This window comes from Argopecten irradians, chromosome 3, assembly GCF_041381155.1.
Source record: "Argopecten irradians isolate NY chromosome 3, Ai_NY, whole genome shotgun sequence".
In the NCBI taxonomy this organism is placed as follows: Eukaryota; Metazoa; Mollusca; class Bivalvia; order Pectinida; family Pectinidae; genus Argopecten; species Argopecten irradians.
This window is the reverse complement of record NC_091136.1, coordinates 49,986,827-49,999,799: the sequence shown is the minus strand read 5'-3', so window position 1 is coordinate 49,999,799 and position 12,973 is coordinate 49,986,827.

Here is a 12,973-nt window from a genome sequence, read left to right as displayed (position 1 = left end):
TTCTTTCTTCTCCACATGGGAATCTGACAATCTAATAAGGAAAATCAGTGAAAATACAGAGCATCTAATCGGTAGATCTTATAAGTCGGGATATGCGTGGCTTTGATGTTTTAAACTAACCAATTAACATGCATAAAGCAGTCACTTAAGCAAATTATGGTATAAAAAATTTAGATGAAAAAATCGTGTATAAAAATAATATCAACGAGTATGATATTTAAAGATTTATTATATTCATTTGAATCGAAATATAGCGACACGACACACACATGAAGATAGATCGTACACAAGCTGCGATATTGGGAGATCGTCTCACGAATGGGCTGAATAGGTAGGAGTGCACGTCAGACTCAATATCGTGTGAAACCACTGTGTCTTATTACGTTAAATATGGACTTAAACGAACAAGGCTGTAAACATATTTATTTTAGGAACATTAACATTTAAAACGAATAAAGTCGTAACCTTGCAGCTTAAAATACAAATAATACAAATATGATATGAATTAAAAGCTAAGACGAAAAGCTCTCACAGCAATCAACAAAAAATCGGCATCATTATAATGACCGAGATGATGGGAGATATAAAAGTGTTGGTAATTACACCAATAATGACTGGTTCGGTCTGATTTATGGCTGCATGTGCATTAAATTTACTTTAAATTTACCTTTAACACAAACCGAATAACTTGTCTTGCGGTGTCTATGCATACAATCTAGGCCAGTTCCAGAAGGTTTGAAAAGTGTGACTTGCATTTTGATGTTTTATGCACGTATTGATGATATTTGGCATCAAATCACTGCATATGGTGTCAAAAGAGTGAAATATATGTACTTTTAATTATGCATTAATATTGTACCAGCTATTACTCTAATGGAGACTGAGAATTATGACGTGGCATTATATTTTCAGAAGTTTCATTGATAGGTATTTAAAAAGTACATATATATTAGTTACAATACGTCACTCAAATACGGGGAATAATAACTTAGGAAAACTTCAAAAGACAGAACTACACTGCTTCATTTATAAATTAATGCTATAACAAAGTCATATACCAACTGAAAAAATTCGTTACATTAATGTAGTTGTATCTTTTATATATCAAGATCAAAGTCAGTTTACCAATTTACTTCGACTGTTGTAGAAATAATTGTAAGATTTCCTTATTCAGGTTTAAAATAAATATCTTCTTCATTCGAAAAGAGGTTTTATAAGAGACTAACAAGATATTACCAGTTTATCAGCCTGATAATAAAAAAACTAACATGATACATACATGTATATATATATACTACACCATGTAATGGTTTTCTACACTTTGCAATGCGACTTATTGTAAACAGTTTGGTCATTATAGTGGAGAGTCAAGAATTAAAATGAAGCTTCACAGAAGATGTGCCAATCTTGTAACTTCTATTATCCTGATTTTAATGGATGCATATTCGATGGATTATATTCATTATGCAATAATGGAATTTGAGGAATTACTTGTCTTACCTATATAAATACATGTCTTAATTCACATTTTGTTTCAAATGATTTTTTTTATTCTTCTTCATTTAGTGTGAGTATCGACATTAAAAAACCTAAATATTAATGTGCACATTTTGGCTACACACACTTGGATCTTATCAAGATCATTAAACTTTAAATTATTTCTAAACACAACAACTTTGTACATGTAGTTATCCTACAGTGAAGCTTATGAAATTGATTTTCATAGTTAGGTAATATCTAATTCATCTGAAAATAAAGCAATTCTTATCAGTGTTCCGGCAGATACAAAGTAAATGAGAACGTTTATAAATAGATGGTTAATACCTTAAATAATATATGATAACATTGTGTTATTTTAATGTATATTTGTTCATAAAAGTCTTATCGATGGTGATTAAAGGTTTTGATGTAAAACCTGTCGTAAAAAAAGATATATATAATACATTTTTATTATGCAAGCTTTAAATTTTCTTTACAACAGAGAATGAAATGGTCATAGTGAAATAGCTAAACATGTCTTACAATGTTTTACAATTTTTAATAAAAGAAACATAATCGGACTATTTTTCATCCCCGTCTTCCGTCCTCTTGTATTTTGATACGAATGTAAAAGTGCATTTTATGCCCAAAAAAGTGAGACAAAATAAAAATTATCATTTTAAATGATACATTTAGGCCAAAAATAAATGCAAAATACAAATTTAAGATTTTTAGAATATACATTCACATATGTGAATTTTTCGTCATTCAATGAACCGTGAAAAATGTATGTCTGTAAATACGATTAATACAACATAAAATGTAACATAAACAGTCCTATGTATGGTCACTCTGTCATAATATATATAGGTGAGAACTATGCGGTAATAAAATGAAATGAAGACAGCGAAGTATGCATAAGTAATACAGATGGTTGTTGAGAGTCACAATGGTTACCCATTTGACTTTCAATAACAAAACCACAAATCCGATCCTCCAGTCTGACGAACAGGTATGGCGACAGCTTGCGACCACATGGGTGTCTTCCTAGGCCTTTGGTATCATTCGCCATTAAGACCTTTCATCCCTCAAGAAAACTGATAAGTACATGTATAAGTTGTTAAGTCGTATTTAACAATTGTTGTGAAAGACGAAATGGAGTTTCATCTAAAGGCAACGAATTAACACATTTTAAGCTAGGAAACACTTTTGATCATCGATGTAAGCCGTGGTCAGAAAGGTGTTGCTCTTCGGGTATCCATGGACGTCACTTTTTACTATGTGTGGGTATTAAGGTATGGTAAATTCATATGACTATGTCTCAGAAATCGCTCCAGGAATCAAACTATCATGTGATATCAACATTTACTTTCCCTTGTTGATTATATGTGAGCTCAAAAACGTAATTATTTTTGAGTTCATGTTTATTTTTTATGTTTTGGGATGTACACCTCTGAGAACGGGATTCGTTTATTGCTACTCTATAAGCACTCGAAGATATGTTGCTGTTCTAACCACACACACGATAAATTAAAGGCATTATTTCCTAATGAGCTGTTTTCTATCTATGAATGGTTACAGAATTTATTGAACAATGGTCTTGTTTGAAAATATAGCTGCTATGTTTAATATGACTCTTCTTTTTCTCAGAAAAGCAACTATGCTACCCCTACCCCTTAATTTTAAGTTACTTAATGCACCATGTCTGTCAGATGTAACCTTTTATAGAAATAATCCGGTCTTACCCTTTTGTTAATATTTTGCATATCAATAGGGAAAATTGCTCTTTCTAAATCAGGCAGAAAAATGGGGCATCAGTGTATATAAAATTTTGTCCCATTTAAATATTTATCATTTTTGAATATTTTAGAGTCAAATATACAAGTGTTCAAATTATCATAAAATGTAATGATTTGCAGCAACAATTAGCTCGATACAGCTAGAATGGTGTTGCAATGATGTTTTAATTTAAGTTAAAAAATGTTTCTACTCAACGTGGAAAAAGGACACATTTTCAAAATTGACACCGGATGGTTGGTTTTGTTAAATTCTCGTAAAAAAAATACTACAAAGAATAGAAGTATAATTTTTATACAAAATTGTAAATTAAGCAACTAGCTATAGATATTGATAAATTTTATTTGAAAATCACAAAACGTCTTTGATCTAGGTCGAAACTAGACTTCAACGACAGTGAAACCTCAGAGGTACGGATTCTTCACATGGCCATGATGTAGACACCAGTGTCCTATTTATTTCGATGTACCGATTAATTCGACAGATACCGCCATTGATCTTAGAGTAAACATTCCGATAATGGCAGCATGCACGATGGAGCGGTCAGTTTATCGTGTAAAAATAACTCCTATTCCCGTCTGTTGTAAAGATCTCCGTGATTCTACGTGATTATCAGATTCCGAACATCATCTGTAGCTATCTTGTTCATCATCAGCGCCCCGTGATTTGACGTCCGAGTGTCGCATTATAGTCTGCTCTTCTCACGTGCTTCAATTCTCGTCTGCCACCCTTGCACGCTTCATTTCTCATCGGTGTTTAAGTCGGAGGAGCGCGACATCGAATAAGGCGATGAAAATTTTGATCGTATTTGACTATTTGGATGGAACAATTGTGATTACTTCTAAGCACAAATTGCAAGGAAATAAGATAAAATGACGTCATCCATTTTCATTGCGATCACAACCTGGTATCTGAATAATCAGTGGAGATCAGACATCTACTTCGTGAAATTACACCGATCAAAACAACCTTTAAAGTAGTTTGAGGACTTCACGAATGAAAGTGTGTTGTACACCATCTACAAACATTGATGCCATGTCAACAAATGATTTTGTTAATTGCAAATGTCTTATCCAATCAAACTCATGTTTTGTTTTTTTTGTTATAATAATAAATAAATTGATTGAGCAAAAACAAAATATCTATATTGTGGTATTCTATTATAATATATAGGAACTTGTGAATCATGTTTAGGCCTTCTAGTAGGGCGTTAGAATTGTACCCGCTGCACCCCTTGTATGACCTTATGCTTTGATTTATTTGACATGCGTCATATTAACAGCCATGAAATTTTTTCGTGTGTTTGGTGTCTTGTGAATGAAGTCCGAGGTGTGTGTTTTGGGAGACTGTGGTATGTGTTGTTTCTTCTTGTATAGTGGAACTCTTGGCCTTTTAAGTGCTATATCACTGCTGCATGCCGCCGAAGACACCACGGAAGACACTCCACGTGGTCACACTACACTGAAAACGGACAAACCAGTCATCCGACTCCTATAAGGTTTCACACTGAGCAGGAGAAGAAACTACCACTTTTATAGACTAGGGTGTGTCTAGGCCAAGACACAAAACCTAGAACCTACCTCACAACGTCGACCGAAGGTCAAAAGTGAGGCGGTTTCAAGGGAAACGTTAGGAAGAGAAAGTTGGTTAGGACGAAGAGAAAAGATAGGATCACGGCAATAAAATTAGTGTAATTTTTTCTCTCCTAACTGACTTTCTACTTTTCCTAACTTATCGCCTCGCTTTTGGCACTTGACCATAGTTTTTTTGAGTTTTTGAATGTTTTACATTATTTACCATTGTTAAGTATTTTTAACCAAATTATTTTGGCACTTTCAGTATGTGCCACTGTGAGATTTCATTTATCTTAATATTAAATTGCACACATAAATCAGTTGATTTTCATTTTTATACATATACTAAAAAAGGTAGTTAATTTAGGATAAAATCATCCGAAAACCTCATCCGTGTTACGGTTGAACTCTTCCTTGTTAGTCAGAAATTAGAATAACCGTGATTGTAAGTACAGGTCACCCTCCTACAGTACCTTATCTATGGAAAACGAGATCGGTGATGTATTTTATCTAACATGAATACCATTCCCTATTAAGTAGATTTGATTCCGTTAGTCTGTGTCTAAGTGAAAACCATCCTGACTGCAGGGGTTTGATTTTACATTGACTTCACGTGGTGTACACAGGGATCATATCAAATATTGATGCTTAATAGACTCAGCGTAGGGATACGTCAATGTTCGGCTGACCGCGGGCGTTTTTTTCTTAAACATGCATGCGTAATCATGATTAGATATATCTTAGATCAACAAATGCAATGCAATGCTTAAACAATAGTGATGAAATAATTCTCAAATCGTTTCCATTGTATTAAATTATTTATCAAAAACAATTAAAAAGATAATGTGGAATGGAGCTGGAAACAAGCACGGCACAGGATGTCATTGGGGGGCATTTTATTCCCGGCGGAAGTGTTGGTACCGGGTTAAATCACCGCTATCACTGATTATGTAAACGTCCGCGCGAGATTAAAGCGATTAAGAAATCTTTAATTAAGACTTCAAAGGCTAGAGACAGTCATTATACAAATTGAATTGGTTCTGCTTTCCGCAGTGGGTAAGCACATTAATGCAGAATAAGGCGATAATCTGGTGAAAGCTGGCGGGAAAGCAGGACCCACGCCGGCTAATGGCGGATTAATGTAGCTGGTGCTGCAATACACACTATCTACCTGTAACATCAGCACACTATCACGAAAGCTAGATATAACCAATTGTTTATATTGCCGGTTAGACCTTTCCAACTCTACTTAATGACTCCTTCCCTATGATTGCGCCTGTGGATGAAGTGATTAGTAGTAATCCGCTAATCTGACTAAAACGATTCCAAAATGAAGCAGCAGCTGATCAAAGCTCGCCTCGTCTGCTAAAACAATAACCCAGATAACGTAATGAAATAAATATAGTCTTCAAAGTAGTATTTGAACAGTCTTCATGCATTGTTTTTGTGTAAAAACCAACATCAGCTGACAGATAGCGGGATAATTAATGCTCGCGCGCACGTGAGGATCTGGGGACTAATATATCAGTGAAAGCGACTAATCTCTAAGTGATGTGCCGCCGGTGGAGACGGGCGAGGAAGATTGGTATTTACTAATCCTGCTAAGCACATAACATATTCCGTTATCAAAAGATGGAATAAATAAAACGGAATTAGTACGTATGAATTTTGTATTAGGCGGACTATAAAACGATGCGGAAAAGGATCATTGCAGATAATTCACAGACAATCTGTTAATTACATGTTTCATCTACCAGTCATTTTTTCTGATAGCCTTGCCATATTATCTTGAACAATCGCTACCCTATATATTATAAATGATGGTGATTTATAGGGCATTAGGAGACAGGGACAGGTGACCTTTGGGATTTACAGGTAAAGGACAAGTGACCTCAAACACCTGATTAATGTAGGTTATAAATAACAATCAATAAATATGGCTTGATGACCACCACCGAATGTACCCAGATAACATTAGTTAAATTCTTGCCAATTTACAAAAATATTAATCACCATTGCATAAAGTGGAAAGGATGACAGCCTTTTCCCTTCAACGATGAATCAACGGAAGTGCCAAAAATAAATGGAAACTATTATATCTGGAATTAAATACAGGTACTTTGATGGAATGGTGTTGAAAACATAGTTCTCTCACTACAAAATACATCTAATTTTGCCTCATTTATATATCTAAATGAACTATACTTCCAATGCTAGCATTATAATGTATCAGAATGTATCTTTACAGGAATGGAATTTGCGTTAGTGTAGATGAATCATACCGTCGAAATTACTTCATACTTTTTATAAATATTTTCTCAATATGTTACAAATCAGTTATCAAGTTTGCAAATGAAATATTCAAAATTCATATGAGGAATTACTTTAGGAAATGAAGCTGTCCATTTTATATGACTAACTCTGAGGCACCTTATCAACCGCTGTGGCATTAAATACACCGTGTATTGCTCCGAACGACAGCGCTCATATATCAACTTATTGAATTATCTCCATAAGCCTATAACATCGAGGATTAGACGATTTGGCATATCGCTTTATAGCAGGGGAAAACAACTGCCATTGGCTGCAACTCGTAACCATGGCAATGAATGTCCCGAGAGCTTTGATAGGGAACCTTTAGCCAGTAATCCTATTGTATAAAGGGCTCTAATCTGGCAGAGAAGGCTTCAGTGAGAAACATACTCGGCGGAGAATACTTCTCGGATACACAGCTTACCGGATTGTGATATTCAGTGTCCGTGGATGTACAATTTTTCGTGGATGTTCTCTAACTTTTTGGAATTTTGTACTTGCTTCCTTACTCGGGATTATTAACAAAAGTGTATAATTCGTATTGGAATATATACCGTCAAGCACCCTACTTGGCGATTCTTTAGTGAAATGACTTTAGAAAATTTTATCGAAATTCAGTTGACTTGAAGTTGCTGCAATGCAAACAGTATCTAATTGAAATTATTTCGTTTATCCTTTCTGATTTTTTTGTATTTATTTATTTAAAACATTTTTAATCATTTGTATTTGTGACTTGAATGAAGCTTAGAGTCAATGTAAAAAAATAATTATGTATTAATGCAGCGCATGCTTTACTATTATGATTAAGAACACTTGTAAATGTCGAACAGTTTATGCATTCAATGTTTTAACACCAAGTAACTTTATATTCCAGACTACTATCCATTGGTTAATACGACACAACTAAATTCTGAAATTACTCTGGCGAGTTATCATCAGGATAGCTTTTGTTATTCCTCGTTATTTTGGAATTCAAATTTTTGATTGTATCCTATTTTGGACCTTTTCTGTATTTCTGTATAGAGAACATGCTTTGTAAGCTCTACACTAATACTTCTTCGGTTTCCTATTTTACAGATGACTTATATTAATAGAAAATTAGTTATTTTGATGTGATTGGTTTTATTTCCGTGAAAGTTTATTACCGGATGCTGACATAACCAGAACTGACAAGTAATAACAGTACTCTTTTCTTATTCACAACTATTTAACTAAATGCTACATATAGGTTCATAAACTGGAGATTACATTTATATATCCACACATGCAACTATGTTTGTTGCAAATTGATTCGATAAGTATTTATTGTGTATTTTCAACAAAAACGTGCAATGACAATGCGTGACGGTAACGATGGATACATTTATGGATGGTTTATTATCGGTTTTACCTAATGAAATTTCAACAATGAATATAAACACCTGTAATTGTTCCTTCATATATGACGTCATTTGTTTAAGTGTAGACGTCATCATTCTTCGTGTCAATTTAAATCTAGATTTGTTTTTCTCGGAAAACTATTGTGCTCGCAGGACAAAGCGATGCTTTATAGATACTCTAGAATGTGATCGCCAATACAGCTCTGAGAATTAACCGAATTCATTTTGATAATATTTTATTATCAAACAATGGCTCCTTCATGGATTATTATTTACAGACTTCATGATTCAGAAACAAATCTCTATATCTTCCTTTTATTTGAATACCGTTTTCGTAACCAACAGTTATGCTTATCTTGTCGGTTTAATTTAAGCAAATAACAACAAAATATGATCATCGTCAAAAACCATGTGTTGTCTTCACTGGAATTGCGGTTTGTATCAAAGCCATTTGCTTTAGTATCCATATCTCGCCAACGTATTTTTTTGTATTTCAGTCACATGAAATCAAATCAATGCACTTTATTGTATTTAAAAAAAGCATAGCGTGAGGAATTTGCACACGTGATCCCAAAAACCATCAAATCTGTAACGTTGTGCCTGATGAATGCTGCCAAGATAAGACCACGTTTGGGTTACAGGACGGATAGCATCGCTTTAATTCCAGTCCTGGCGCACGGATCCGGTACCTCGGATCAGGAATGCGATCCGTTCCGTGTCGTTATTTGGGAAGCACGAGGCGGGGTTAGTGTTGGAGAAATTCCCCCGGGGTGAGATCACACAAACGCTTTGTATCCTACCCCCACGGGATGTTTCCAACCTCTGCTTACAAGCTTTGATCGATGTACTTCGACTCTCAGCTTTACCACGTTATGTCTTAATTTCATACTAAACGTTTCCGCTTTGATGGTGGGGTTCCAGAGCTTAATTAACAGATACTGTTTTTAAGTAAGTGATACGACGCAACTTGGATTACAATTGCTTTTAACCCCTCTGAAATGGGTCGAATCGTATTGCTAGTGTCATAATAATGTTAAAATCTTGTTATAATGTGTAGGCCTCTAAGAGTTATTTCCAAAGTTTACGATATTAAATGCTCTGATGCCACCTCTGTCTAGATACCAATCAGATCATTTCCATACGACTACGCGCGCTTAACGTCAGTAGAATTTGATATATCGCTCAAATTATACTTTCACTGTAAAACGTTCTATATTCTGCTGGCTAAGAGAAGCCATCAGTAATTGTATCTCTGTACCGCCCGACTACTTGGTGATTTTATCCCATCTACTCAATACTTGTATTACTTTTCTAGCTTTTTGTAATGCTTGCAAACACATTTAATATCAGATGTATTGCTTTCACGCAAAACGCGGAGGATTTGTATGGAATGAAAGTGCAAAAAAGCAAATGATATTACGTGTACATTTATGTTTTAGAGCTAAAGTTATTGTCCTTTATGTGCAATTTCAAACAATTTTTCCTTTAACCAAGAAAAAATATTTAAATGATATTATTTCAATATAGCCAGATTTTATTAAAAAATAGTGAGAACAAATGCATTTTTTATTTGAAATGGTTTAAAGGAAGGAGATTTCTCATTATTTGGGGTGATATTAGAAAATGTATTGTAATTTTGTTGTTTTTTTTTAATCTGCTGACTTTGTCGTTCTGTAGAGTTAGTAAATTGATTCCATAATGACGGTTAAGGGCGAGGGAACAGGAAGTGGAAGAAAAGAGTTCCACCACAAGACAACAGGCTTGTGACCTTATTTGATAAGGATAATAATTACATGAACAAAGTCGTAAATGCCCATTCAAATGTACTGTATGATTAGAAATGGTCGCTGCATAATTTCATTATAATCGAAAAACAAAGGAAATAAAACAAGTTTATATACATTAACAAATTTTATTAGACTCTCCACATAAAAAGTCCGACTGTGGTTAACTCCATTACCTGAATGTCCTGGTTTGTCGTATCGGCCAGCAGCACGTCTTGGCTTACTTTCCTTCCTAGTCCTGTCATTAGTAATCAGTTCATTCTGAAAAAGTTAAAATCACTTTTATCCAAACGAAATAAGAAGAAACGTTTGGCATATAAATAATTGCACTAACTAAAAAGCAAAACACATCTTGGACCCATTTTGTATAAAATTGTATTCCAATTACGTGGAAATCTTCCATAGCTTTTGCGTTTATCTACAAATTCAGATATTAGTCTGTCAGTTCTATTTAAGATACTAGTTTAGTGTGCATTCAATTGCCAATAAATGATTCCATAATTTGATATAATGCAGCAAATATGGTTTGATAAGTATCATAAAATAACTCAAGATTTTTTTGAGGAATGCTTTAGAGTAATTTGCTTCCATGTCATTGCATAAGCCTTATAGAAATTACGTTTATCAGCCACCAGGATAACGTTTATCGACGGTACCCTTGTGGACAATACGACTACAACAGCCTCTCAGACACTACCATCAGCATCTTGTGTTTCCTGGTTTGGGTCGATTTAGCTAGTAAAAATACGATTGTTATGGAAAACATGCGATAGGGGTCCGATAAAGCTTGTAGCAGATAACTTTAATACAGTTAAATTTTTATCTGATCCACTGTGCAGCAAAATACAAGCTCGACAAAGGTCCTTGTGTGGCAAATGGGGCGGGACATCTCTCAAAATGGGAATTATATGGAAATCTGCATCGTGCATACTGCAGACAATAGCTCACATGTTCATATCTAAGCATCCATAGAAAAGAACGATAGTTTTGTTTAGACAATAGAACATCTAGGACAGAAGATTAAAATCATTCAGAAGTAAAAATTGAAAATTCTGACTAACAACAAATTAAGCATTTATTATTCAATAGCTATTTTTTTTATTTTGACTTTTATCTCGGTACAGATTCGAGACTGTCATAGTAACTTTTGACAAAAGTATATTGTAGATCGAAGTTTTCTGTCTGATGCTGCGACTTTTCCCAACTCTAAAATCTGTATTAAGGTTGGAAAATCATGACAATTTATAGGACGTTGAAAAAACCCCAAAATAACAGTATTTTAATTATTTAAGATTTTCATTGCATTAGTTTAAAAAATGCAAAACTAATGCAAGATAAAAAAATATAAGACAACTTTATGCCCTCCCCACATGTCAAGAACAACTAAACAAATGAATTAAATTGAAATGGACATCCAAAAGGACGACATTAAAATTCATTATTAAAAAGCCATCATTAAATAAAGATTTTCAATGCAACGCAGTTGCAACGATACACTATTATCAACAACTACAAATCCCTATTAAATATAACACTGTATTTTATATAAGTTATGTTTGCCTTAGAAGCTATTTATAAGGGAGAGTTTGAAAAACAGATTTTAAGCTGTTTTAACAATTCAAGATGGCTGCTGATAGAATAGTGATGCGTTCAGCCAGACCTTTACAAGCAATATAATGTTTGATACAAAAATGTATGACAACTCTATTATACCGTGAACAACTGTGTAAAGTACTTTCCTATTATTTCGTTTTCAATATAGATACACGAGAACTATCGCGTGTGAGAGCGCAAATGATACGAGATCAAATGTCCTTATCATTCGCGCAAATAACGTTATGACAGTTTTCCTTCTCCTCATGTTGTGACAATGCGCCCTAATATGCCTTATTATTGTTTTTCACGGTATGGGAAATACTGAACCGTTCAAAAGAAGCCTTCGGCATCGTCTAAATCAGCAACTCGATCTCCTATCGCTACAGCTTTCACAATGTTCTGAAACGCTTTATCACAACATATGGCCATCAATGTGTTAGTGGTATCTGTGACACTAGCCGGACTACTACTCAAGACAAGTGCAATACTGCAAAACCCTCCACCTCTGGAAAGCCTTTAATTTTCTATTTTTCATTGCGGAGATGTAAACCCTACAATCGAACTGAGCTGTTCCTAGATTGCAATTAAGAAATTTTATGTAATACAGATGAAAAAACATGTCAAACTAATAAACGAATCGAAACAAACTTCACCTAGTATATATCTTAAAATAAAATCGTTACACACATCTGTACAAATCTGTTACACACAAGTATGTACTGATATATAATAAAACCAATACATAACAATTAAGAAGAATTAAAGTGAAGCTTATTACGAAAACCAGGTCAAGGTAATTGTGTTTTTGTTCAATAAATTTTCTTCTCGTATCACATTATCTTACTACATGAGTATACAAAGTAACGTTGTTTTTTTATATATATAACAAGAGTGGGTTTTTTCCGCATTCCCAACGTTGGACAATATTGACAACAACATAAATAATGAAAACAAAACATCATTTTGCTTTCATTCAAACCTATTTTATTATAAAAAATTTAATTTAACAATATAAACTGGTCCCGGGTAATTCTAAAGCATATGACGAGAA